Genomic DNA, 6,141 nt, shown 5'->3' with positions numbered 1-6,141 from the left:
AAATAAAAGGTGGAAAAACTGGATCACGCATATGTTGTTGGTGAAAATATAAAATAGCACAGCCACTTTTGAAAACAGTTTGGCAGTTCCGTAAAAATCTGAGTGTGTAATTACCGTCCAACCCAGCAATTGCTTACTGGGCATTAGTCTCAGAAATGAAACATTATGTTTACACAAAACCTATAAAGAATATTTACAGTAGCTTTATTGGTAATAGGCCAAAGCTGGAAGCAAACCAGGTGTACTTCAACAGTTGAATGTTAAAATGTGATACATCTCGACCATGGATTACTACTGGCAATAATAATAATTATATAATTATTATAGATAGATAAAACATGAATGAATCTCGAGGGAATTATGATGGGTGAAAAAGTCAATTCCAAATGATTACATATCAAAAGATTCCATTTATATAACCATCTTGAAAATGACAAAATTATATAAATAAAGAATAGGTTAGTGGTTGCCAGAGATTAGAGATGGAGGAGAGGAGGCAGGTGTGGCTTATAAAGGGCTCTATAGAGGGTTCCTGTGGTCATGAAACCATTCATTATCATGACTGTGATGGTGGATATGTGAACATAGCATATGATGAAATACTTACAACTAAATACAGTAGAACCTCCATTGTTGACCACCACTTTACATTGACCACATCCTTAAATTGATGTGATTTTCTTAGGCTGGACATGTACCACATGAATTCAAAGTACAGTAGGCTTAGTTCCTTATGTTAACCACCTCCATATGTTGACCAGTTTGTTACAATCCCTTGGGTTGTCAATTTATGGAGGTGCTACTTTATGTATATTGCACACATACACCCACACAGAGTACAGTCATTCCTTGATCTCTGTAGGGGATTGGTTCCAGGACCCCCAAGATTTCAAAATCTATGTATGCTTGCTCACTTCTTGATATAAAATGGCATAGTATTTACATATAACCTATGTAAACCTCTTGAATATTTATTTAATTTTTTAATTTTTCATTTTTTTGAGGCAGAGTTTCACTTGGTTATCCTGGGTAGTGTGCTGTTCGTCTTAGTTCACAGCAACCTCACACTCTGATCCACCTGCTTCAGCCTTCCAGTTAGCTGGGACTACAAGTTCACACCACAATGCTCAATTAATTTTTTTTTTTCTATTTTTAGTAGAGGTGAGGTCTTGAACTTATTCAGGCTAGCCTTAATCTCCTGAGTTCAAAGGATCCTCCCACCTCGTCCTCCTAAGTGCTAGATTATAGGAATGAGCCACCTCACCTGGCCAGATGCCTAATACAACATATATGCTATGTAAATAGTTATACTTAGTGTACATGGGTTTTAAAATTCATATTATTTTTTATTGTTGTATTGTTGTTTTTATTTCCCCCCCAATATTTTTTATCTATGGATGGTTTAGTTAGTGAATGTGATATGTAAAAACTGGGAAAATGTGAATAGGACCAGTAGATTATATAAACGTCAATGTCCTTGTTGTGCTATTGTACTAATTTTGCACGATGTTACAAACGGGAAACTTGGTAAAGGACACACAGGACGGTTCTGTTTTATTTCTTACAAGTATGTGTGAATCTACATATCTCAAAATAAAAAGCTTAATTAAAAGCAAAGCATGTTTAACTGCATTATAAAATTTATTTATTTCCAACCAAAGCACACAATCAATAAAACTAGAATTTTCATTTTTCAAACAATTGTCCTTTTCAGTGGCTTGATTAACAGTTAATTAAGTTCATTATCAGACAATTTATTCTTTATAACAAATTATGTATCTGTTAGCCAGTCTCATCAAGATGATGCGATTTGTAATGAGTAGGTATAGATATATAAAAGTGGTAGAAAACCACTTTCTTGAAGCCTATCTGAATTGTAGAGGGGTTCAGAAATCTAGACCTACCTACCCAGGAATTATGCCTCTGGTTATTTATGTATGAAAGGCCTCGGAGGACAGATATCTGGAAACAAGCACGGCAAAGTCATGAAATTGTGAAATCTTAGACCATGTGCCCATCTACATAAGATTTTGGAGGTTCAGCTACCGTTGCCACAATTCTGTAAGCTCCTTTCTTTTTCTTTTCTCGTTTTCCTTTTCTAAAACTGTGTGACTTTGGTCGGCGCCTGTGGCTCAAAGGAGTAGGGCATTGGCCCCATATGCTGGAGGTGGTGGGTTCAAACCCAGCCCCGGCCAAAAACTGCAAAAAAAACAACCTTTGTGACTTTATAGAAAGGTGTAATTTTTAGTCGTGTAATAGACTAGAAGAATCTCAAGAAAATAAAGAAAAAAGTATCTTTTTAAAAAACACTTAAAAGTCATAGAACCAAAAGAGAAATTTATCTTTCTTTTTTCTACTTTCATCATTCTTCAACTTTGGGACCTAAAGTGAAGCTGGTCTGGAGGAGGGATGGAAGAGGAAGTTTGCTTCCTGTCTTTTTTTTTTTTTTTTTACCTTACTTTTCTCAACGAGTCATTAGGCAATGATTTTGGAAGGGATGTATAATGCAAGTATAAAGGGATGTATAAAATAATAATAGCTGTTCCATGATGCATACTGTCTCATTTAATCCTCACAGCAATTCTATGGAGATAGTATTATCATTATTTTACAGACAAGTAAACTTAGACTCAGAGAGGTTTCATGAGTGTCCTAGGAATGTTCAGAAATACCAGAGAGAAGTTTCACAGCTGAAACAGAGGTATTGCACGTGCACGGGCACCTGAGTCAGGGAAGTGAGACACATTAGGTGAGATTGTCCTCAGCTGGGCCCACAGGTGAATGTGGTCTGGATAACTCAGCATAGACATAACACAAGATATTTCATAGAACAGAAAATGTCCTTCCTATTGAACAAAACCTTCCCTGATCCCCCGAATCAGATTCTGCTGGGTTTTTTTTTCTTTCTTTCTCTTTTCTTTTTTTTTTTTTTTTTGAGACAGACTCTTGCTATGTTGTCCTCAGTAGAGGGCCGTGGTGTTACAGTTCACAGCAACCTCAAACTCTTGGGCTTAAGCGATTCTCTTGCCTCAACCTCCCAAGTAGCTGGGACTAGAGGCACCTGCCACAATGCCCAGCTATTTTTTTTGTTGTTGCAGTTGTCACTGTTGTTTTAGCAGGCCTGGGCGGGGTTCAAACCTGTCAGCCCTGGTCTATGTGGCCAGGGCCTTAACCACTGAGCTATGGGTGCCAAGCCTTGGCTGTTCTTTCTTACGTCTGCATACCTTTGGTATTTAAGTAATGATTGCTTCCATTATGATGGCATTTGCACATTTCAATATTTCTGAGCAGATCACAAGTTTTCTGAAGCCTGGTGCTGCATCTTACTCCTATTTGTATGCCTTCAGTGCCCAGTACAGTGCCTGCCATATAATAGCCCAAAATTGAGTCAGTATTTTTCTGTATTGGTCTATCAATTTATAGCCTTACCCAACTGGTTGCAGAAAAATATAATGTAGCAATTTTGTTTTTATGTTGAGGCTTGGGTTTGTTTTCCCCAGAGGTTGTTTCTTCTTATGATCAATGAAAGGAAAAAGTTAGAATCTATAAAAAATTGGCAATCTTAATTATAAAGACAGAAATGCTCTTTGAAATAAAATTGGAATATCTATCTTTGAAAAACAGAAAGATCAAGTGGCATGAATTAATGAAGCTCATCAATAGAGTCTGTTTACAACTTTGATGCTTTATACTTAGAAATCATTACTTTAATATGATACGATAGACCTTGGAAAGCTCGCATGGTCTCTTTCATATCACTGAAATATGAATGTTAGAAGAAAAGCATGTGAAATCAGTTCCAACATTATACAAAATTTTGAAGAAGAAAAAAGAACAGAAAGAAAACTTTATTCTACCAAGGAGCAAGCTGAACTTAGTTTCTGCTCTGAGTCATGCAGTCCGTGTAATCAGACCCAATAAACTGCAAAGCTTTTGAGAATGTAATTCTCAATTATGAGATTCCGATAAGAAGTGATGGCAGGCATGGAGCAGTTTGGCATGACTTAGTGTTCTCACCAGAATCAGTAAAGGTAGAGGGTGAGCCCATGTATGAAGGAAGGAGAAGATATTAACCCTTACTAAATGTCATAATGAGTCTTCAACTACATCCAACCTATTGAAAGTGAGCTCATGAGAGCACTTGTTTTCTTTTCTTTTCTTCTTCTTTTTTTTTTTTTTTATTAAATCATAGCTGTGTACATTAATGTGATCATGGGGCACCATACCCTGGTTTCATAGGCCGTTTGACACATTTTCATCACACTGGTTAACATAGCCTTCCTGGCATTTTCTTAGTTATTGTGCTAAGACATTTACATTCCACATTTACTAAGTTTCACATATACCCTTGTAAGATGCACCGCAGGTGTAACCCCACCAATCTCCCTCTCTCTGCCCACCTCCCCCCTCCATCCCCTCCCTTTCCCACTTCCCCCTATTCTTAGGTTGTAACTGGGTTATAGCTTTCATGTGAAAACCCTAAATTAGTTTCATAGTAGGGCTGGGTACATTGGATACTTTTTCTTCCATTCTTGAGATACTTTGCTAAGAAGAGTATGTTCCAGCTCCATCCATGTAAACATGAAAGAGGTAAAGTCTCCATCTTTCTTAAAAGCTGCATAATATTCCATGGTGTACATATACCACAATTTATTAATCCATTCGTGGATCGATGGGCACTTGGGCTTTTTCCATGACTTAGTAATTATGAATAAGGCTGCAATAAACATTCTGGTACAAATATCTTTGTTATGATGTGATTTTTGGTCTTCTGGGTATATGCCTAGTAGAGGAATTATAGGATTGAATGGCAGATCTATTTTTAGATCTCTAAGGAGAGCACTTGTTTTCAAAAAGCTATTTGAGATTCTCTAAGAGTTCTTACATGAGAACACAATTTTACCATAGTACCTGGTAGGGAGTTATTTTAAAACTGATGTGACCACAGAGATAGGTTTGTTATAATTCATACTCTGAGTATAGTGTATCATCATCATCAACTCAAACTTCTTTGGGGGGGCCATTTTTTCCCCTAGTACTGAGGGGATACCCACTTTCACCTGGGGTTATTGGCTGGCATTTAGACACAGACCATCACCCAACCACATCCTAAGAATAAATTAGAGTTTCCATAAAGTCTTGAGCTACCTGCAGAAAAGTAGCTCTTTAGCAAGGCACAAAATGTCAGATTCAGATTCAATTGGAATAATGCAGAAACTACTGTAGAATTACTAGGCAGGATGTGGTTTCGTCTTGGAAGCTGGAACCTTTGTTTTCATTTTTTTCTTAATTTGTGAGGAAAGTATTTTCTCCCTCTAATCTTTTCCCTCAAGTGAAGTGCACTACATTCTCTCTCACCGTATGTCTATTGAAGCTTTAGTGCTATTATCACCAGGATATGGGGGCATATACTCAACCATATATTAATAGTAGTAGCTGGATTGCCTTGGAAACATTAGCTATAATGTTAGAGAAATGTGTTCTGCCCTTGTAGTCATCTTCATGCGGTTACTGCAGATTGCTATAGCCTGAGATGTTTAGAAATGTAGTTTAGAAATGTAGTTTAGACATGTAGTTTAAGGACTTGCCTAATAAAATTCCCTTTTAGTAGATGTAGGTCACATAGAGTCTTTGAAAAATTGAACCCATTCTACTTGTTTTGGGGATAAGGAGAACTCTCCACTGAGGATTGTCATTTTCAGATCTAGGTCACTCATATTTTCCAAAGTCTCCTTCCCCATTCTCTTCCCCATTTATTTCCTCATTTTTACATTCACCACGGAGTAGTATAAAAGGATAGAACATGGATAATTTATAGTCTTATCCTTCATTTATTGTTCAGTCACTCAACAATTATTTTTTGGGTACTTCTGTGTTCAAGGTTCTTTTCAAAATCTGTCTATTTTGAATACCTTTCACGTGCTTTGTTCCAAGTACCAGAGTTACGAAGAGGTAGCACATTTTCTTTTCTTTTGTGGGAGAAAATTACTTCAAGAAAAGTTTCCCAATGAGGTGAGTTGGAATTTTCCAAGAGGACAAATTGAGTTGGGGCAGGAAGAAAATTCCAGGAGAGGAAAGCATAGGTAAAGATTGGGGGCTTGAAGGGACATGATACATTAGTCAAGAACCATTTGGGGCTAT

The sequence above is a fragment of the Nycticebus coucang genome, chromosome 16 (assembly GCF_027406575.1).
Source record: "Nycticebus coucang isolate mNycCou1 chromosome 16, mNycCou1.pri, whole genome shotgun sequence".
Taxonomy (NCBI): Eukaryota; Metazoa; Chordata; class Mammalia; order Primates; family Lorisidae; genus Nycticebus; species Nycticebus coucang.
Note: the sequence above shows the minus strand (reverse complement) of the source record.